At 48.4% G+C, this 22,226-nt stretch overlaps 1 protein-coding gene and 1 long non-coding RNA gene across 12 annotated transcripts in view; one reads left to right on the forward strand and one right to left on the reverse strand.

Moving 5' to 3' along the window:
* The window catches only part of PLEKHA7 (pleckstrin homology domain containing A7), a 208,063-nt gene that overhangs the window by 14,761 nt on the left and 171,076 nt on the right, over nt 1-22,226 (forward strand). The window lies entirely within an intron of this gene.
* On the reverse strand, nt 187-21,475 carry LOC309605804. The gene is made up of 2 exons (XR_014231551.1): nt 1,812-21,475; nt 187-1,551 (listed from the first exon to the last, which is right to left on the reverse strand). It is a non-coding gene; the product is annotated as an uncharacterized lncRNA (long non-coding RNA).

Here is a 22,226-nt window from a genome sequence, read left to right on the forward strand (position 1 = left end):
ATGGTTTAGCAGAAGATTGCCTGGGTTTGAATCCAAGCCCTACCACTTACTAGCTTGTGGATCCTGAGCAAATTATGTAATATGGAGCCTCAGTTTCTTCCTCTGTGAAATGGGGATAATAATAATTGTGGTGGAGATAAAATGAATTAACATTAAGTACTCAGAAGAGTCTTGAATAAAGTACTCTTTTTCTTTTAATAAATTTTTATTTATTTATTTATTTATTTTTGGCTGCATTGGGTCTTCGTTGCTGCGCACGGGCTTTCTCTAGTTGCAGAGAGCGGGGGCTACTCTTTGTTGCGGTGTGCGGGCTTCTCATTGCGGTGGCTTCTCGTTGCAGAGCACGGGCTCTAGGCGTGCGGGCTTCAGTAGTTGTGGCTTGCGGGCTCTAGAGCACAAGCTCAGTAGTTGCGGCGCACGGGCTTAGTTGCTCCGTGGCATGTGGGATCTTCCCGGACCAGGGCTCTAACCCATGTCCCCTGCGTTGGCAGGTGGATTCTTAACCACTGCGCCAGCAGGGAAGTCCCTTGACTAAAGTACTCTTGAGTGTTCACTATTATTATCACTAGAATATGAGCTCCATGAGGGCAGGCATTTTGTCGGTTGTGTTCACTGGTATATTGCTGGCTCTCAGAAGATATCTGGTAAATGGTAGGCATTCAGTTAAGGAATCAAAGTGCCATTGGTGGCCTCAAGGAGCTTAGGAGCCTGTTCTCTGGTGGGGACACAGCCATCAACAACTAGAGGATACTGTGCAAATGACTTGATAAGGGAAGCATGGGGATTAGAGGGCCACAGAGATGGGTGGCCAGGGAAAGCTTCCTGGGGGGAGGTGCGGGGAGCCTGAGCTGGACTTTGGAAAACAAGCAGGGGTTTGTTGGGTGGTGAAAGAGAGTTTGGATGTTCAAGGGAGAGGAAGCAGCATGGGCAGAGCTAGGTGAGAACGTGGCATGTTCAAGGACATTGAGAGAGGAAGGAGGCTGCAGGAAGGGCTGCTTAGAGGAGCTGGGGCTTCATCGTGAGGGTGGTGTGGATCTGGGCTTAAGGAGGGGTGTAATGGAGCCCCCGGGGTTGTGAGGGAGGAAGGTGGGATATCCTGGGTGTGCTGGTCACTCTCCCAGACTCTGGCTCAGGAGTCCCGAGAGGTGGGGCTGGAGGAAGTAGGTTGAAGCCTGAAAGACATCCCACCTGGCAGGTGAGGGCTTGGCCTCCAGAGGAGGAGAAGCTGGGAAACCCACACCACTGCCTGGCAGCACTCCTGCCTTAAAATAGAAAGAGATGGAGATAAAGAGAGAGTGGTGGTGTGAGTGTCCAAGGGGTGACCTAGTTAAAACCTGACCCCCTGGAAGTGCGAGAGCCACCCTCACCCTCGCTCAAACGCTGGGGCCTTCTAAGGGGCAGCTGCCAAGGGCGGCCTTGTTCTCCTTACCTCGTCCCTCCTCAGCCTGTGCTGTGTGCAGAAGTCCTGTCGCCAGGTGGCCTCGGCCCCATCCCACCGACAGAGGAAGTCTGGTTCGCAGGCCCGTGTGCTTCTGGGAAAGGGTACGGGGGCTGAGAGTAAGAGAAATAAGGGAATGAAAATAGGTTAGTGGACTCAGGTTAATGGAACTAAATGTAACTCCAAATGAAGAAGACTTTGAGGAAAAACTCTATATTTAGGCTTTTGTTCCCCACAGCGCATCATAATTCTTCACAGACTTAATTATCTGACAGACAGTAACACCCTTTACTCCCTCGTTCCTTCTCCCTCCCAACTTCCTTAAATCCCACCCTGGCATAGTAGAAAAGAGGAAAATGGAGAAGGCTTTCACTTTTCTCTTAGGCCCTCTGCCTCATTTTTCTTTGGTCCGTCCTGATTTCTCTGAGGCCTTCAGGACTTATTTCTGTGGTTGATGATTTATATGCAGGATCTGCTGAAGGTCCTTGCGCAGGACTTTTAAACTTTAACTGAGGTTGTGGGTATGATGGAAATTGTGTGGAAATGACATTGCAGTCATGTGAGGTGGAACCGTGGAACCGTGGCCCCTGGTGTTGTTTTTCGGGTCTGCAATCCTGAGTCAGGAGGGTGCCCCAAGCTTGTTTCTGTAACCACAGAACAACCACTTCTTCGGCACCTACTGTGTGCTCACTGGTCCTTCATCTGAACGGCTCTGGGAGGTCCGTGCCAGCAGCAGGGAGAACCTCCAGAACTGAGACAGCAAAAGCCTCCATGGATGACCCACAGGTGCTGGCTGTTTCTGGTGAATTGGAGCCCGAGGCCACGTTTAAAATTGCTGGGAACTTTGAGCCTGTAGGAGTGGGCTCCCGGTGCTCAGAGCCTGACATGAATGTGGCACGAGGGGAGAATGTGAGCCAAGGGTCTTCCTGATGCCTCCGCTTCCTCCCAGGTGGGAAAGGTGGACAGAGTTGGCAGGGACGAGATGATGGCATGGAAGAGGATTCCAGAGGATCAGATCAAATATCACTTAGAGGCCTGGAGGGGATTTCACAGCCATTGAGGTGCTTTTTTGTGGCCAACACTTTGTATGGATTATTTGCTTTGATCCTCATGGTAACCCTGAAAGGTGTCATTCTCCCCCACTTTATATATATTTATTATTTTTTATTTTTTTATTGAAGTATAGTTGATTTACAATGTTGTGTTAATTACTGCTGTACAGCAAAGTGATTCAGTTATACGTGTGTGTATATATATATATATTTATATATATGTACACATTCTTTTTTTTAATACTTTTTTCCATTATGGTTTATCACAGGATATCCCCCCATTTTATAGATGAGAACACAGGGGCCCAGGGAGGCTGTGAGTCCAGGGTCTCACGACTGGGAATGGCTGGTGTATTGTGATTCTAAGCCATCTTTTGCATAGCATGATACATATGTTAATTCATTTAAACCTCACAAGAACCCCTCACAAGGTGGTGTGTTATGATTCTCATTTACACATGTGGAACTCAGACCCAGACACAGGTGATTTACCCAGAGTCACACAGTGGGAGGTGGTAGGAGCCGGGCTTGGACCCAGATCCCCAAGTGCCTCACTGGGCTTCCTTGAGTTCTTTTTCCACCTTGAAACGCCAGGAGCAGTTTGCCCTTGAGTCACCCAGCCCTTCAGAGGCTGGGGGTGGAATGGGGGTGGGGTCTGCGGGGAGGTAGGAGTAGTGGTGAGTCCTGCTGGGAGAGGCCCCTCCGGCCAGGTGACAGCATCCCCACCTCCCTTGGCACACAGACACGTGGCTTCCTGCCTGCAGCCCTGCAGTGATGCATTTTCCACACTTGTATGCCCGTGCTGGGGCTTGGTAGACCAAATTCAATTTGTCTTTTGGTCTCGCAGTACAAGCAGCCGGTAAAGCTCAGGACTACCTGGCATCAGACACATTTTCAGGGAAGTTTTAAAATCTACTGGCTCTGCTTCGAAATATGTCAAGAATCAGACCATTCTCACAGCCTGTTACCACCCTAGTCCTCACCACTGTTATCTGTTGCCTGGACTATCGCAGTACCCTCCTAGCTGGTCCCTGTGTTTCTCTCCCCCTCCCCTGGTATTAGTAGCCAGAGATTGTTCTACAGTGGAAGTTGGATCATCTCAAACCACCTAAGGGTTCCCATCTCACACAGAGAATCCAGAGTCCTCACAGAGGCCCTCAAGGCCCTGTGTCATTTGCTCCCCCCCGAACCCCGTTACCTCATTTCCTCCTGTTCTCCCTGACACTCTGCTCCAGGCACGTTGGCCTCCTTGCTGTTCCTCAAACACGTGAGCACAACCAGCTGTAGGGGCTTTGCACTCACTGTTCCCTCTGTCTGGGATGTTTTCCTTCAGATATTCCCACAGCCTACTGCTCCCTCACTTTTTTCAGGTCTCTGCTCAGGTGTCACCCCTTCAAGGTGGCCTTTCTTTCTTTTTTTTTTTTTTAATTTATTTTATTTTTGGCTGCATTGTGTCTTCGTTGCTGTGCACAGGCTTTCTCTAGTTGTGTCGAGTGGGGGCTACTCTTCGTTATGGTGCGTGGGCTTCTCACTGTGGTGGCTTCTCTGGTTGCGGAGCACAGGCTCTAGGTGCGCGGGCTTCAGTAGTTGTGGCATGCAGGCTCAGTAGTTGTGGTTCCCGGGCTCTAGAGCGCAGGCTCAGTAGTTGTGGCGCACGGGCTTAGTTGGTCCGCGGCATGTGGGATCTTCCCGTACCAGGGATCGAACCTGTGTCCTCCGCATTGGCAGGCAGATTCTTAACCACTGTGCCAAGGTGGCCTTTCTTGACTCCTCTCCCCCAGAGAAGGTTTCCTTAACCCTACTTTCTTTTTTTCTTATTTTTAGAATTCTCAACTCGACCCAGACATATTACAATTTTAACTTGTTTAGTTGTCTCCCACTAGAATTTTTTTTTTAACATCTTTATTGGAGTATAATTGCTTAACAATGGTGTGTTAGTTTCTGCTGTATAACAAAGTGAATCAGCTATACATATACATATATCCCCATATCTCCTCCCTCTTGCATCTCCCTCCCACCCTCCCTATCCCACCCCTCTAGGTGGTCACAAAGCACCCAGCTGATCTCCCTGTGCTATGTGGCTGCTTCTGTTTTATATTTGGTAGTATATACAAGTCCATGTCAGTCTCTCACTTCGTCCCAGCTTACCCTTCCCTCTCCCCGTGTCCTCAAGTCTATTCTCTACATCTGCGTCTTTATTCCTGTCCTGCCCCTAGGTTCTTCAGAACTTTTTTTTTTTTTTTTTTTTAAGATTCCATATATATGTGTTAGCATACGGTATTTGTTTTTCTCTTTCTGACTTACTTCACTCTGTATGACAGACTCTGGGTCCACCCGCCTCACTACAAACAACTCAATTTTGTTTCTTTTTATGGCTGAGTAATATTCCATTGTATATATGTGCCACATCTTCTTTATCCATTCATCTGTCGATGGACACTTAGGTTACTTCCATGTCATGGCTATTGTAAATAGAGCTGCAGTGAGCATTGTGGTACATGACTCTTTTTGAATTATGGTTTTATCAGGGTATATGCCCAGTAGTCCCACTAGAATTTGACGTCCGTGATGACACAGAATAGTGCCTGTTTTGTTCAAGGCTGTACCTCTAGTGCCTAGAATAGTGGTTGGAACAAGTAGGTGTTCAGAAAATAGTTTTTTTAGCTTGATGAGGTATGATTGACAAATAAAAATTGTATATATTTAAGATGTATTACTTGGCATTTTGATATACATGCACATTGTGAAATGATCACCACAATCGAGGTAGTTAACAGATGCATCACTTCACATGGTTACTTTTCTTGTGTGTGTGGTGAGAGAAAATAAGTGTTGGATGAATTTATTAAATGGTTCACTGAACTCTGTGATAATCTTTCCTTGGGACTCTGCCTGAGAAGCCCGTCAACCACTGAGTGGTGCCTCCCTGCTATGGCCTAAGAGGCACAGGCCTTGGGTGCTCTGTCTCGGGTGTCCCCAGAGACTCCTCCCCAGTGTGGGGACCACATGGTGTCCTTATTTATCTCCATGCTGGCTTCCAGTCACCCCTTCTGGGGAATCATCTGAAAATAGACATTTTCTATCATGCCTGTCCACATTGACTATGGGGAATTAAAATGGGTTGGCTTACCAACTAACCATGAGGGGTACTTGAATGCCCTTTGAGTTCTCAAAGCCATACAAATACTTGCGGTGGCCAGAGGAGATGGTGTCCATCTCTCGAGGTTCTCCCTGCAGAGTTGGAGCTGAGCTATGCCCAGGACAACAGTCTGATTCAGGGCACAGGATGTAATAGACTGGAAGGAAAGAAACTGAGGTTCAGTGAACACCTGTTGTTTGTAGCACGTGGTCGCAATGGTTATTTCACTCTTAACCATGTTGTAACCTTGAGGTTGATGATTGAGTGCCCCTATGATGGATGGGGGAAATTAAGGCTCAGAAGTGATGTAATCAAGGCTCTCACTGACTCCAGAGCCTTGGGAATAACTAGGAAAGGCTCTAAAGGGGAGCTCACAACCAGGCTGTAAAGAACGGTTAGTATATGAGTCACAGGGGCAGTGTGGCGTCAAGCAGTGGCACAGATGGAGAGACAGGAATGTTCCATCAGGTGTGGCTTGGATGGTTTTAAGACAGCCTGTTGAATATGAACAGATTTTTTTTTTCTCCCATTATTAATTACCTGAGAAGAGGGAGAAGATGTTTTTAATGAAGCCCCAGCAGTCTGGGTCTGGAGAAACCCTGGCACCAACCTTCCCCCCACATAGGACCTGTGTATCCTGGGGTCACCAGGGACCATCCCAAACAATGCTCATATGAGTGCATGCAGCTCAGCCTGGCTCTGGGAGCAGCTTAGAGCAAACCTCACCAGTCTTGGAGATTTTGTGTTTGGGAAGGCAGAACTTTGTTATATCCTGGGTAGGGGAGGAGCCTGAGGAAAGAATGGGGACTGTGAAATGGGCTTCCCTGTTTTAGGGGGAGTGGGTAGTGCTGGCATGATTCAGTATCTTAAAACCCTTATGAAATAAATGCTTCTTGCTACCCAGCCCGTGCTGGTGGAATTAGAGAAAGGGCCTGTCTTCTTGATATTAGTTCAGTTAATTTGTTCATATGATCATTCGTTCATCAGCATTCATTAGCTCCTACCAGGTGGCACCATGCCAGATTCTGGGGCTACAAAGACAAGGATGTCGTCAAGGAATTTACAGTCCAGTGCAGGGAGAAAGACAAACCAAGGGTGATATTCAGCATGGAAAGGCTGCGGGACAAAGAAAACAGGGTGAGGCTGGAGCATGGTGACTAAGGCCACAAAGCTTTGGGTTGGCAGGCTTGGTTTGACTCTTATCCCAACCCAACCAGTTACTTGACCTTGGGCAAGCTCTTGTTCTTGGCTAGATGCTTACATACTTTATCTTATTTATTCCTAAAATCGGCCTGCTGAGGTAAAAATATTCCTCCATTTTGTAGCTGAGGAAATTGAAATTTGGAGAGGGTGAGTAATTTGTCTGGGTCACTTAGTAAATAAGTGGCAGGACCAGGATTCCATCCCAGGTCTGACTCCAAATTTCCTGCGCTTTCTGCTCTATCCATCTGAGGAGAATGAGTTTCGTCCATGCCCGAGCACAGCCAGGGTCCTCTTGGAGATGCAGCTCTAGGCAAAGGGGTTTATTGACCATGGACTCCATAGGAGTCTCCAGGATGATGTGACCAGCCAGAATGCTAATTTTGTTTTAGCCTGCGTTAATGGAAGTATAGTGCTCATGACATGGGAGATGGTGGTGCTGCCCTGCTTGGGGGAGATCACAGATGGAGTATTGGGGTCCCTTCTGAGATCACCCTTTAAAGAGGGATGTGACTAGATTAAGCCCTTCTGACTGTCATGGGCACTGGAAACTTTGTCTCCTGAAGAACATCTGCAGGAACTGGGGGTGTTTCATGTGGGGAAGAGGAGACCCACAGGAAAATGGGGGCTGGCTGCAAATATCTGAAGGGCTGTCACGTAGAAGAGTCTTATTCTCTGGGAAAGCTACAGAGAAAGGTTTTGGTTCCAGGTTTATAACAGAACCTTCTAACATATCTCGGGATGTAGTGAGATACTGTCCCCAGAGGTAATCAAGCACAGATGGAAGCAGTGGAGAGTATGGACTAAATGCCCTCTATCATTCCTCTGCCCAGAGCCCCTGACTGTGGCTGTGTCTGCTGTTTTGGGTATGGGTCCTGGGAGGGGGTACAGAAGGGAAGGGTTTAGATTGTAGCTCTCCCAAACCCAGATCTCCTCAGCAGACTCCAGGGTTGTATGTGCCTCCAGGGGTGGTGGAGCAAACACAGGGTTAGAATCAGAATTAGAAGACCTGGGTTTGAACCTTGGCTCAGCCCCTTACGGCTGTGTGACCTTGGACATGCATTTGCTCTCTGTAAAGGGGATCATGTCAGGCCCTCACCTGTTGGCCTTTTATCAGGTAGTGAGTGAGAAAATGCTTTGTCAAGGAGAGAGGGTTCAAACACTGGTTGTTAATGGGTGCAGCTCTGGCCACCAGGAGTGTAATCAACTTCAAGGAGCTTGGCCGTTCCATGTCTAGGAAATTTCACGCAGTGGTGATCGAGGACTTGTTAGGTGAGGTGCTTTGGAGAACTGACTCCAGGTTTGTGCGGAGCCCTGTGAAATATTTTGTGATAAAGTGAATTCCCCATCACTAGCGATAAGCAAGAGAGTCCCCTGCCTTCAAGGCCCATGAGTGGAGGAGGCAAAAGGAGAGACTGGGATAGGTGTTGAGAAAGGAGAGATCCAGGAAGCCTTCATGGAGGAAGTGACATGTGAGTAGGGCCTAGACAAAGATTTCATTATGCAGGGAAGGGGGCAAGGTCCTGGAGGAGTCAAAGGCGTGTGTGGGGTATAAATGACATGGAGGGAGAGAGTCAGATGCTGGGGTAGGTAGGGAGTCTCCTTATTGGGGTGGGGTGTTGCCTGCCAGCTGGAAGACTCTTCCCTTCCTGGCAATAGAGCACGAAGCTCTCTCATGGTTGAAAGGGACCCGGGTTTACTGCAGTTTGCTGGTGGAACATGGGGCAGGAAGAGGCAGGGTGAGAAGTTTTGGGGAGGCTGTTTTACATTCTTTTCATTTCTCAGATGAAGGTAAGGCCCAGATGGGAAGAGGGTTTCCTAGCAGGTTTAGGGTGAGCTGAGGTTAGAACCAATGCCTGACACCTCCTCCAGGTTTTCACCTTACTCCATGGATGAGTCAGCCCAGTTGACATTTTTCCTGGTTCTGTCTCCCGGCAGGCTATTCCTCTTAAGAAGGTAAAGGAGGAGAGAGCAAAGTTGTATTTACCAAAGGGGCTGGTTGGGCAGGTCTCCTTGCTGAGGCCAGAGTCTTAGGTCAAGGTCAATTGAGCTGGCTCCTGGTGGGTGGAGTCAGGCCCTGGCCGGCCCCCAGCTGGTGGACTTTTGGTTGGGGGTGACCACTGGTAGGGACTGAGGTTTTTCCAGGGCATTGCCCCTGAGAACAGTGGGCTGGAAAGATTACAGCCCACACATTCTTTCTCAGGAGATTAGGACCGTGGGAGATTATGGGATACACAGGAGGCTGTAGGGATGCCTGTAAATTTCCCATTTGGGGCAATTAATTTGACGGATTGTAAAACAGCTCACTACTTCCTCTCCCCCTCCCTGGGCTGGAATGGGCAGTCAGACTGGCCGGAGAATGTCCTGAGAATGCTCTCCCTGGATTCCCGCACTGCCTGCTTGGGACCCTTGTTAAAACCTTTCCTGGGGGCAGGGGCTGGGCATGTCCTTTTCCTGCCTCCCCTCTGGTACAAGGAAGAGCACACAGTAGGTGCTTTATAAAGTACCATACAGAGCTGGTATTTATCTGTTAGAGCCTTTCCAGGATGCTGTTAGGGGTGGGATGGGCTGGGGCCCATGGTGGCAGCTCGGTTTATAGATGGGGAAGCTGAGCTCCAGGGGTGAGGTAACCTGTCCAAGGTCACTCAGGTCATTGGTGATAGTTGGGATTGCAGCCAGGTTTCTCCACTCTTGGGCCAGGGTGTCTTCCCGGTTCTCGTGTGTTCAAAGTGCAAATGAAATAAATCGTGGGCATTTTTTCTGGTTTCTCTCCCTGACTTCCTCCTTGCCCCCAGCCAGTCACAGGAGTCCCTGCTTTGGTTTGTGTACAAGATGTGACATGGTTCTGCTCCCATCTCCCCCAAGCAGTTTTGCAGCATTCCTATGAGGGCTGTGATGGGGCTGCCCTTCTCCCGCATGCTCACGGTGTTTTGTGGCTCATTTTGGCCATCTGCCTCCCCAGTGGGGTCTGGCATCTGTGGTTGGTGAAGGTTCCTGCACAGTGCCTTGCTCTGGTGCCTACTGAGGGCCCTGACGTCACCAGCTCAAACTTGGACTCGTGCAGTTGGTTCTGAATGGTTGTCCTGCTTTGGTCCTGTCCTCTCTCCAGGGGCCCAAAGACCTCATCCTAACGTGCCTCCAGATCAGGGCCTTCCAAGGTGTTCTTTTTTTTTTTTTTAATTTATTTATTTTATTTATTTTTGGCTGCATTGGGTCTTCGTTGCTGCGCGCAGGCTTTCTCTAATTGCTGTGAGCAGGGGCCATTCTTTGTTGAGGTGAGCGGGCTTCTCATTGTGGTGGCTTCTCTTGTTGCGGAGCACGGCCTCTAGGCACGCAGGCTTCAGTAGTTGTGGCTCACGAGCTCTAGAGCGCAGGCTCAGTAGTTGTGGTGCACGGGCTTAGTTGCTCCGTGGCATGTGGGATCCTCCCAGAGCAGGGCTCGAACCCGTGTACCCTGCATTGGCAGGCGGATTCCCAACCACTGCGCCACCAGGGAAACCCCCAAGGTGTTCTTAACTTGGGGCTTCTATATATGTGATCTGTGTCCTATCGGATCACAGTGTTCGCCTTGGCCTGAGCACAACCCAACAACATCGTAGTGTTTGTAGCACTTTCTTCCTTCTGTGCCTTTGCTTTTGCAGTTCCCAGCACCAGCAATGCCCCCTTTCCATCCAGGTAACTCCGATGCATCCTTAAGACTCAGACATTCCCTCAGGAAACCTTCCCTGACCCGCCTCCACTGAGGCTTTGTGACATCCCTTTGTTGGTGCTTTCATTCATTTATTCATCAAGTATGTCATGAGAAGCTTTTATGAGCCTGCAGTGTTATAAGTGCTGGGGAGTACAGCAGTGAACGAAGCAAAGGTGTCTGTGCTCGTGGAGCTTATATCCTAGCATCCTCTCCTGCTACCTATCACCTCAGTTTACACTAATGCTTCTCCGTCTCCACATTAACCTGTGAGTTCTCCTCATGTTTTATTCATTCATCTCTGTATTCTTAGCACTCAGCACAGTGTCTGTCAAAGAAAACCTTAAAAGTTAATGTTGAATGAATGAGGGAATGAGCAGGCTTCCCACTTTCCTCTCCCTTCTAACCTGCCCATATCTACCTGTGTGCAGCCCTGCCACCCCCTGCCGCACTCTTCCCCCTCACTCTTCCGGCGCTGTATGTGCTGCTCACGTGACTGTCCTGCTTCATATTACTATTTGTGTCGACATCTCCCCCCTTCACCTGGTTATAGATTTCTTCAAGGCAAGGTCCATTTCTATTTCAATTTTTATGTACTTCTGCCCTTTCTCATATCCAGTAAAATGAAGAGCAGTATGTGAAGCGGTACATAAAGAAATAAAAATATAAGGATGGACCAAGGGCCTCGAAGTGGGTTGATTTATTCACAGATGTCTGGTGGGCACCTGCTGTGTGCCAGCCCTGGGCCAGGTGCTGGGCATTTCCAGGTGAATGGGGCAGAGGCATCTGCCTTGAGGAGCCCAGACGGAGGAAAATGTAGACAGGGTGAGGAGGTGCCCAGTCTGCTGGCACCGAGAATATTTGTGGTGTAGGATGCCCCGACACTTCTTTTGGTCAAAGAAGATGGCATCACAGAGTTAAGGAGGGTGTCAGACAGGACTTTTTTTTTTTTTTGAAGTATTGTTGATTTATAATGTTGTGTTAGTTTCTGGTATGCAGCAAAGTGATTCAGTTATACATATATATATTCTTTTCCATTACGGTTTATCACAAGATATTGAATATAGTTCCCTGTGCTATACAGTAGGACCTTGTTGTTTATCCATTCTATATATAATAGTTTCCATCCTCTAATCCCAAACTCCCAATCCATTCCTCCCCAACCCTTTCTCCCCCTTGACAACAAGTCTGTTCTCTATGTCTGTGGGTCTGTTTGTTTCGTAGATAAGTTCATTTGTGTCATATTTTAGATTCCACATATAAGTGATATCATATGGTATTTGTCTTTCTCTTTCTGACTTACTTCACTTAGTATGGTACTGTCTAGGTCCATCCATGTTGTTACACATGGCATTATTTCATTCTTCTATATGGCTGAGTAGTATTCCATTGTATGTATATATATATATATATATATATATATATATATATATATATATATACCACATCTTCTTTATCTGTTCATCTGTCGATGGACATTTAGGTTGTTTCCTTCAGACAGGACTGGTTTTTAATCCCATCTTGTCCCTTGCTGACTGTTTTTTTTTTTGGCTGTGTTGGGTCTTCGTTTCTGTGCGAGGGCTTTTCTCTAGTTGCGGCGAGCGGGGGCCACACTTCATTGCGGTGCGCGGGCCTCTCACTGTCGTGGCCTCTCTTGTTGCGGAGCACAAACTCCAGATGCGCAGGCTCAGTAGCTGTGGCTCACGGGCCTAGCTGCTCCGCGGCATGTGGGATCTTCCCAGACCAGGGCTCGAACCCGTATCCCCTGCATTGGCAGGCAGATTCTCAACCACTGCGCCACCAGGGAAGCCCCCTTGCTGACTGTTTGACCTTGGACAAGTGAGTCAACTTTTCTGTTTCTGTTCTGAGCTTCTGTTTCCACATCTATAATAGAGCTAGTAAGAACACCTACCTTGTAGGAGCGTTCATTCATTCATGAGCATCTCTCCCCCCTCTCTCCACCCCCAAAATCTCAGGCCTTTATGGAGAGGTCTTGGGACGCTGATGTGGTCTCTGATGCAGTTTATCCACTCACCCCGTACAGAGATCCCTTCAGCAGCAGTGCTGATCAAATTGCCTCTGATGGGTTCCTTTGAATAACAGGAAGAGCCTGCTACCTGACCAAGCAGCCCCTCCTTTAATTGTCACATCCTCACTGTTAGAAAGTTCCCTTTTAGGTTGAGTTGAAATCTTCTATGTCCTGACTTCCCTCATTGCTTTTAGTTCTGAAATACAGGGAGTTAGTTGTATTCTCTCTCACCCCTTTTATCCCCTACCCCTCGCTTCCTCCCAATTAGGAAAAAGTTTACTAGTGTCCCAAGAGGCTCTTTGTAGTTCTTCCTCTATTACTCAGAGTGATCGGCTAGTTGGGAAGGTGAAGGAAAGCTTTGTAGAGTACATGAAGTTGGAGTGGGGTCCTGAGGGTGAGGAGTTAGCCAGATGAGGAAGGGGAGAAAAGCCTTTAGGAGAAGGTAAGGCAGTGTCTTCTAATAGTATGTAGAGTCCAGGAACTCTAGGTAGTTCGTATCACAGGAGCAATAGGGAGTGTGTGTGTGTGTGGGGGGGGGGGGGCGTCATAAGGGAGGTGAAGCCTGAGAGGTAGGCCAGAGCCAGAGCGTGAAGGGCCACCTGTGACCTGCCAAGGGTCACAAACCTGAAGTCAGAGGGCTACCTAGGAGAATGGGTTTTAAAAATGGGTTTATTGGGGGGCCCAGGTAGCACAGGTTTCACATTCTCCTAGAACTGATGAATGGGTTTCTGAGTACCTCAAACTCTCTTTCTTGCTCTTGTCTGGAGTTACTGATTAAACCTGTCCTTGGGACCTCTGTAGAGCAGAGCGGGGACAAGTCAGCACCTTGAATGTGCCAGTCACCCTTGACATCATGTTTCTGAGCTCAACGCACTGGATGAGCCTGGCTTCAGGCCCTTGCCTGCCTCTGGAGCACCCCTTACCTGGGTTGGGGTGGAGGCGGGAACACTGTAACCATGGCCAGCGGCCGGCCTCAGCTTGCCTCTGTCCCAGAGTTGGCTGGACACACAGCCCTGTCTCTGCCCTGCAGGATTTCTCTTTATGCAGGGAGCCTGCATGAACAGCGCCTGGACTCCGAGCCCTTGGCCAAACATTCCAGATTCTTCGGGCATAAAGATTTTTTGAAGGGGCCTGGGATCCTTCCAGGGAGGTTTATGCCCCACACAGATGGCTGTTTGTATCTGATTTTTATATATTCCCAAGGGTACTTTCCGAGCATCCTGGGGGAGGCCTGTCTCTCCCAGCCTGGCTGGCTCACTGGGAATCTTCTGGCAGACCCGCCGCGCACAGCCGGCCTAAGGAGCGTCCTCCCACCACCGTCTGTCCTTCCCCGGGGTCTTGGATGCTGAAGGTCCAAGGGTGGAGTGGGGTTTTTTGTTTTGTTTTTAAATAGGGGCAACGTGGGTAAACAGAGTGGTGTTTCTGGTGCTGTCTGAGGGCCAGGACCCCACATTCCGGTTCCATGACGACAGCCTGTTCCGTTTGCCGCGTGTGGGCTGTGGGCAGCAGCAGCTTAGACAGGAACAATGGAGGCTCTGTTGAGATGCTGCTGCCGAGCTCGGGCAGAATGCATTTTAATTGAACACTTTCCACCCTGCAATCTAGGGGATCTGGTGGCCCACTCCTCCTCATTCCTTCATTTTCTCTTTGTGGCTCAAGAGCCAACTTATTGCAGCTCCTTTTTTCCCCTCTAATATTACCAGCCTCTTGTGGGAAAATGGTGTTTCCAGCCTGGGGTGTGGTTTGCATTTGGCTAACTTGGCGATGGTGGGAGAGAGGAGTGCTGGGGTGAGGGGCTGGAGGTGGCTGGGAGACATCCCTGTAACCTGGGCTGGAGTATCATCACAGGTGCTATATATAAGAAGCTCTTCCTCCCCTTGGACAGGGCTGCCTGGGACTTAGGAGGACTGGCTATAAAGTCAGACCAGCTGGGTTGGAATCCCAGTGGTAACACTTACCATTCTGGGCCTCAGTTTCCTCATTTGCAAAATGGGGATAAGAATAGTGTCTAACTCACAGGATTGTTATGAGAATTAAATTAATTTAACATACATAATGTAATAAAGATAGTACCTGGCACATAGTAAATACCACAGAAATGCATTTATCATTGTATTATGTTATTTTATTTATTTTTTATTTTTTTAAAATTTATTTATTTATTTATGGCTGCGTAGGGTCTTCGTTGTGGTGTGCGGGCTCCTCACTGCAGTGGCTTCTCTTGTTGCGGAGCATGGGCTCTAGGCACGCGGGCTTCCGTAGTTGTAGCAAGCGGGCTCAGTAGTTGTGGCTTGCAGGCTCTAGAGCGCAGGCTCAGCAGCTGTGGTGCATGGGCTTAGTTGCTCCGCGGCATGTCGGATCCTCCCGGACCAGGGCTTGAACCCGTGTCCCCTGCATTGGCAGGCGGATTCTTAACCACTGAGCCACCAGGGAAGCCCTATGTCATTTTAATATTGTGTTCTGATCATCATCAATATTGCGTTCACCCTTCAAGGCTTCATCTGAGACTACAAGATGAACAGAGCAACATTCTTTCTAAAATGCAAATTTGATTTTGTCACTCCTTGGCTTAGAAAACCTAAGTGAGTCCCCATTGATCTCTCTGCACAAGGAGAAAGGAACTTTTGTTTATTGAAGGCCTACTGTGGCTAAGTCCTGGGCACTTGGTGCACCTCTACTAATTTAGATTAAGTGCAAAGTCTGTGTAAGACCCTTCATCAGTTGGCTCTATCTTGCCTGTCTTTTCTCCCCTACCCCGCAAAACCAAGCCAAAGAAAAGCATAACTCTACCTCAGAGAACAGTTTTCCTCCCTGCTGTCTCATTGGCTTTCATCCTCCATGCCTTTGTGTACATTCTGCCGTCTGCCAGGAATGCCCTGTGGGTGGCGGCTGTGGTCCAGGGGAATAGACCACACCAGGGGAGAGTTTGGGAATTCCCTAACCACCATCCCCTGAGGACCCAGGCTGACTCTGGTTGAATCCTTGCTCCACCACTAACTGTGTGGCCCTAGACATGCCCTAAGAATAGCACCCGCCTCATAGGTTTCTTGTGAAAAGTTAATCCTCATAAAGCATTAGAACAATGTCTGATGTACTGTGAGTGTTCAACACATGTTAGCTGTTTCGGCCATTGCAACTCTTTCCAAAGGTCTGATACAGCATTTTTCTGTGTGGAGTATTTCTCTCTGTAGGCTCAGCACTGGACCGATTTCTTTGAAGGTAACAGGAATCGAAGACATACAGTGGATCAGGGAGGTCCCAGGGGTTCCTTGTCCTGCCTGGCACTTCCTGCCTCGCTTCAATCTGTCCCTGGCAGGATCCCTTGCTTCTCAGCCACTGACTTAGCTCATTGATGTAGCCACTCCTTGTGGTGGCAGCTGGGTAACAGACACGGGGTAGCCTCACAAGATGTAGAGACCCCATGTACACAGACTGCTTACGGATAGACCTGCCTGCCTGTGAATGGGATACTTGGTATCCGAATGGGAATTATTTATAGACAAAAAAAAAAATTGCTCTGATTTGAGATTATCCAGATAACCAATCTCTGGTCAAGAAGGGGAGAATGAATATGTCTTCCTTTCATGTTGCTGAGTTTATTAGGGCCAAGTTCTCAGAGACTTGAGTATTTTGCAAATACCTCTCATTGAAAACAATGATAATGATTGAAAGGCCTTAGAAAGAGAAAAGAATGGAAGATTTAATTTCAGGGAGCTATGGTGATGTATGGTTTGTGTCACCTCAGTTCTCTGATTATTGGGCTCAATAGTCAGGAGAGCTGGGGCTTTATCCTGGTTCTATCACTGACTGACTATGTGACCTTGAGCATGCTGGCCTCAAATTCCATGTCTGTAAAGTGGGAGTAACCATCTAGCTTTGCCTGCCTCCCAGAGTTGTTTTCAGGAGTTAAAGATCACGTGCTCTTGTGCATTCATATTTATTCATTTAACCAACCAACCTCTGTTAGATCTACTGTGTCCCAGAGCCAGGCATCTAAAGATGGATAGAATGTAGTCTCCTTCCTCGTGGAGCCCAGAGATGGAGGTGATGGTGGAGGGATGTGTGAGTGGGTGGATATCGTGAACATGGCAGTCTGGCAAGTGCTTTGCTAGAAGCACCCAGCAGGTATATTGGTACTCAACTCTGGGAGGTCAGGGGAGGCTTCCCAGAACTGGTGACACTTGAGTGGGGCAGAGATAAGAAAGGTAGGGGTATAAGGTAGAGGCGCCAGCTAGAGGCAGACACACCTTGGCATTGTAGGACTGTGCCAAGGGGTGAAGGTGGGGTTGTGGGCATGTGGGGGAGAGGCCGCCCTGTGGACCAGGCAGGAGGTGGGCTAGGTGTTTTGGGGTTTCACCCTGAGGGTGTTGGCCTTGGGTAGAGTGACTTGAGGCAACAGAGTGCAGAATCTGGTCAGTAGTTTACAAACCTCATTCTGGTGTCCGTGTCAGGGTGTGACTTGACGAATGGCAGGGAGACCTGCTAGGGGACTCCTGTGATGATCTAAGTGAGAGATGACATGGGCCTGAACTGGGCACAGAGGAGGACACGAAGCACATTTGTGTGTGTATGTGTGTGAGTGCATGTTTATATGTTCTGGGAAAGGGTAAAACCCTCTGTATGCACATAGGATAGTTTTGTTGTTTAATGAGATAATCAAAAATACAGACACCCAGCAGTTCCATCACAGTGGCTCTATCCTTCCAGGGTAGGTAGACAAAATCACAGAGGTTCATGTACAGGGATGTTCCTTGTAGCCTTGTATATAAGACTAGGAAATTGAAAACAACCTAGCTGTCCAACAGTCAGGTACCAGATAACTAAATTATGGAGCCATGCATCCCCAAAATGATGCTGCGGGTCTTTTTTTCTGAACACAGCAAGGTACACACATATATCAACTGAAAGAACAGAAGAACACATGCACAGCATTTAGCCTGCTACCGCTTTGCCATTATTCTCCATGACTCGTCAGTGACGGTCAAGGTTGGGTTTGCTCTTTTTCCCTGTGTGTGACTTTCTGTCTTATGTTACTTGATAACTGTTTTGTGTCTGGGTCTCTGTGAACAAGGACCATGCCTTGTTCTTGCTCCCTTGTTTCCCTCAAGCAACAGGAGTCGGTGGCCGCTAATTACTGTAGAATTTAATTGAAGGATGTGAACAAAGGGCCTGTTATCAGCATTAAGTGATGTTAAGCTGTAGGCTGATTCTCCCTCATCCCCCTTTTTTTCTCCCTCCCTCTTACAAACAGAAACAGTGTATCTGGCCCATAAAGAAGCCTTTAAACTAAGGTTGTGTTAACAAAGACCTCTTCCAGAGACCTAGCTGCTTTGGGGGCAGGGGGTGGGTGAGAGTAAATTCAGGCTTTGTTTCCTGTCTTAGGGAGCCAACTAGAGGTGAGGGGAGATGAGGTTTCATGCACATCTGAGCCGGTGTGCTTTTGTTGGGGTGGCAAAGGGGGAGAGGAAAGCTTTGCCTTACATCTACTGGGTGCTAGCACCTTGTATTATCTTGTTTCGTCCTCACAGCAGCCTGAAGTGGAAGGAAAGTTTGCAGACAAGGATACCAAGGCTCAGAGAGGTTGAATAACTTGCTTAGTTTGCCCAGCTAGGAATTAGTAGAGCCAGGATTTGACCACAGGTCTGTCTGCCCTCAAGCCCCTGTGCTTTGCCTTAGGTGCCAGTGGTCCTAGAGCAGGGACTGGGCCACAGTCTGGGCAGTTAGGCACTGTTACCACGTTTGGCCTTGGACGCTGAGCGAAGGGTAGAAGGCTCTGAGTTTGGAGCAGCGTGAGGATTAACCAGTCAGGTGTGTATTTCATATCTGCTGTGTATGCAGCATGATGCTGAACCCTGAGTGGACACAGAGAAGAGGCCAGGATGACACTGTCCTTGTCTACCATCTGGTTGAAGTCACTCTTTCTTACACGGAGAGCTACAGCAAGGGGTGGTGAGGGATGAATAGGGGCACAGAAAACAAGAGGTGGAGGAAGTCTGAAGAGGAGCAACCAGCAGGACTGAGCGGGTGGGGAGAAGAGGGGGAGGCGTGAGCAATGGTGTGAAGATGGCGGGTCTGGGCTGAAGTGGAGGTTTCTTGGAGGTGAGGAGTGAGTGGGAGCTTGGTTGGGAAGCAAGGAGGGTGGTGGGTTGGGAGGCCTTGGATGCTGGACCGAGGAGCATCGCCTGATTCTCTGGGTCATGGGGAGCCACTGAAGGCTGTTGGACGGGGAGTTGACATGGAGGGAAACAATTCTAGGGCGATGTACCTGGCCCTCCTGTAAAATGTGGGGTGATGGAGGCAGGGAGGAGGAGTTGCCTCACCTCTCTAGAATGTTTACTCATCTGCAAGAGTAGTGATGGGAGGGGTGGGGATACCCCAGCTGAGGTGGACTGGGGCTATCAGGTCTGCTTTGACATGGGTGTGTGATGGTCCTGACAGTAGAAGGAAACAGATAGCTGTGTGTGCACTGGTCCAGGGGGTGGGAGGGTTGTGACCACATCCTGCCAGGTGCTCAGCTTAAGGAACGGTTGGTGTGCATGTGTGCATCCATTCAACAGTTATTTATTGAGTGTCTACCATGGCACTCGAGCTAGGCATATGGTAGTGAGTGAAACAGACCTGATCCTCTCCTTGGGTCTGGCTTTAAAAGTATATGTCATGTGAGAAAAAAAACATGACAGGGAAAAAAAACTGGAGCTGCTCTAAGAAGACAATGTGCTCCATAGCCTGGTTGTTCCACCAGAGTGAAAACATTGCATCTCACTGCAGAGATGAGATCTTACAGAGGAAGCTCCTGGACAGAGCTTGCCCAGAGGGTGGGGTTTTAGACAGCAGCTCCCTTTTCTTAGAGGTGAGTTGAACAGTGGGGTCTCCCAGACGTTGGGGGAATTCCTTAGAGCTATACAGCACATTCTGTCCATCCTTGCTTCCCAGCGCTGCTGCCCAAACCACGCTGGCTCTTCTCTGGCTGAGCCTGTCTTTCCAGGCTGGTTTCTGCCCTTGGATCGGAGGAGGAGCTGGAGGAGAAAAAGGGGATAGGATGGACATTAGAATGGAACAAGGAGAATACTTCAAACAGGACAAGCTCTGGAGGAACACTCTCACTTCCTCTGTGAAGCCCCAAATCAGGGATTCAGAGAGGCTTCGGCTGGGCTCAGATCTTCACCTTGCCTGCGGTTCGGTAACTCATTACCGAAGGCCTTGTTTCTGAAGGCCTAGGTGGTGGGGACCAAGATGTCACTCACTTCAGAAGGCCAGATACCTTGCTGAAATTCCAGAGGCTTTCCCTTGAGCCTTGGGGCTCTGGCCAAACAGACCCTGCTGTGGTTGCAGCCTCAGGTCCTTCTTGAGTACAGATGCCCCACCCACTCAAGGGCTGGCCCCGGGGCCCAGGGAGGCAGCTGGCAGTACAGCCCCTGCCCCAGGTGGGATGGGCCAGCCAACAAGCAGCTGTACTGCGCCTGTGAATAGAATGTGTCCTAGAATGGAGACCCACCCAACATACTTTGCTAGCGGGAGGACACAATTTTGGCTAGAAGCTTTAATGGTGGCAAAACTGGAGCTTTACTCCAAGCATTTAAAAAAATTACTTTTCGTATTATAAAGTTGTTCATGTTCATTGTTGTAAATTTAGACAATGTATATGAGCAACAGGAAGAGAGTAAAAATCTCTTGTAATCCTGTCACCCAGAGATAATCACTGTTAACATTTTGTTGTGTATCTATGTGTGTGTGTTTTAAGAAAACTAGGATAATACAGTTTAAAGTATTTTGTATTTTTTTAAAAAATAAATTTATTTATTTATTTATTTATTATTTTTAGCTGTGTTGGGTCTTCGTTTCTGTGCGAGGGCTTTCTCCAGTTGCGGCAAGCAGGGGCCACTCTTCATCGCGGTGCGCGGGCCTCTCACTGTCGTGGCCTCTCTTGTTGCGGAGCACAGGCTCCAGACGCGCAGGCTCAGTAGTTGTGGCTCACGGGCCCAGTTGCTCCGCGGCATGTGGGATCTTCCCAGACTGGGGCTCAAACCCGTGTCCCCTGCATTGGCAGGCAGATTCTCAACCACTGCGCCACCAGGGAAGCCCCTATTTCGTATTTTTTAATAATGATATCTATTCCATATCATTAATTAACATTTACCTCATCAGTTTTAATGGCTGCATAGTATGTCCTTATACAGTTGTATTGTGATTTACCTAACTAGTAATGGATGAGATTTTGGGGGGTTGTTTTCTAAAAGGGAGTATCTTTCTTGTGGTAGCTGATCATAAAATAAATACATGAATTAGAATCTCTGAGGCTGTGTCCCTGGCAGTGTTTTCTTTAAGCTCCCAGTGATTTTAATGTACAGCCAGGGCTGAGAACCATGTGGTGAGACCATAAACACTTAAGTTGGTTCTTTTACCCCAGGACTCAGCACAGTGCAGGGCATTTAGGAGATGCATGAAGAGAAACATCTCACTTCACCTCCATGCTGTCATCAGGTGAGTTTGAGGCTAGTGTGAAGGTGGTTGACCTGGGGGCTCCCTGCTACGGTCCCTGCTGAGTCTGATGTTTGTATGCTGGTGACCCTTTAACTGGGATTCCAGTCCCCACATCTCTTTACCTTGTGTGGAGATGATTGCTAATTTTGAACATTGCAGTCGATGTTTATGTGGCCAAAGCCCTTGCCCACCCAGAGGGAGGGAGGGGCTGGTGAGGACTAGAAGAGAGCAGATATGGGGCCTGGTAAGTGTCTGGATGGATCAGAGGGAGACTGTGATATTCTTTACAGATCCCTGGTGCTTTTTAGGTCACAGGGTGCCTCAGACATGGGATCACCCAATCCTCCCATCCAGCCTATAGGGCAGATGGCCCAGGCAGTCTTATTCCTGTTTTATAGTTGGGGAAACGGAGGCTCTGAGAAGGTAGAGGGTCTTTGATTCAAAGGAGTGAGTCTTTGATTCAAAGGAGTGAGTCAGAGTTGGACCTCTCTCTTTTGACTATCAGTCTACTTTTTTTCTGCAAAACCATCTGGGTCCGTGGATTTGCTAGAGACCTTGGGTTTATGCCTCTTTGGGAAACCCTTTGTTTTATTATAGCAAGGTGTATGGTTACTGGCCAGAAGGTTTCTAATTTTTCAGGCATTTATGAAAACTAGCTGCTGAGTGACAGCACATGTGTACTGATATGTTAATACCCATTCATCAGAATGTTTGGAGGTGTTTGGAAAACAAGGAGGTGATTTTAAAATATACCTATAACAGCATTTTTTCCTGGCTTCCAGAGAAACATTTTTAAAAACTTAAGATAGTCAACAGAACTTGGATAACTGACTGGAACCTGAGTGGTAATAGTAATAGTGGCTATGGTAGTAATAATGGCTTACATTTATTGAGTGCACACTACATTCTGGCACTTTGGAATACCTAAGCTCAAAGGGTTGCTGAGGAGATTATTTCTATTTCAGAAATCAAACCAAGGAAAAAAAACTTACCACTTCTTGGTTTTATTAGTCATGGTACCTTCATACAATGAATTGCTATGCATCTATTTAAAATGGTGCTGTGAGTCTTCCCTGGTGGCCCAGTGGTTAAGAATCCGCCTGCCAATGCAGGGGACACGGGTTCGAGCCCTGGTCGGGGAAGATCCCACATGCTGTGGAGCAACTAAGCCCGTGAGCCACAACTGCTGACCCTGCGCT

Source organism: Balaenoptera borealis, assembly GCF_965194805.1.
Source record: "Balaenoptera borealis genome assembly, chromosome: 11".
Classification (NCBI taxonomy): domain Eukaryota; kingdom Metazoa; phylum Chordata; class Mammalia; order Artiodactyla; family Balaenopteridae; genus Balaenoptera; species Balaenoptera borealis.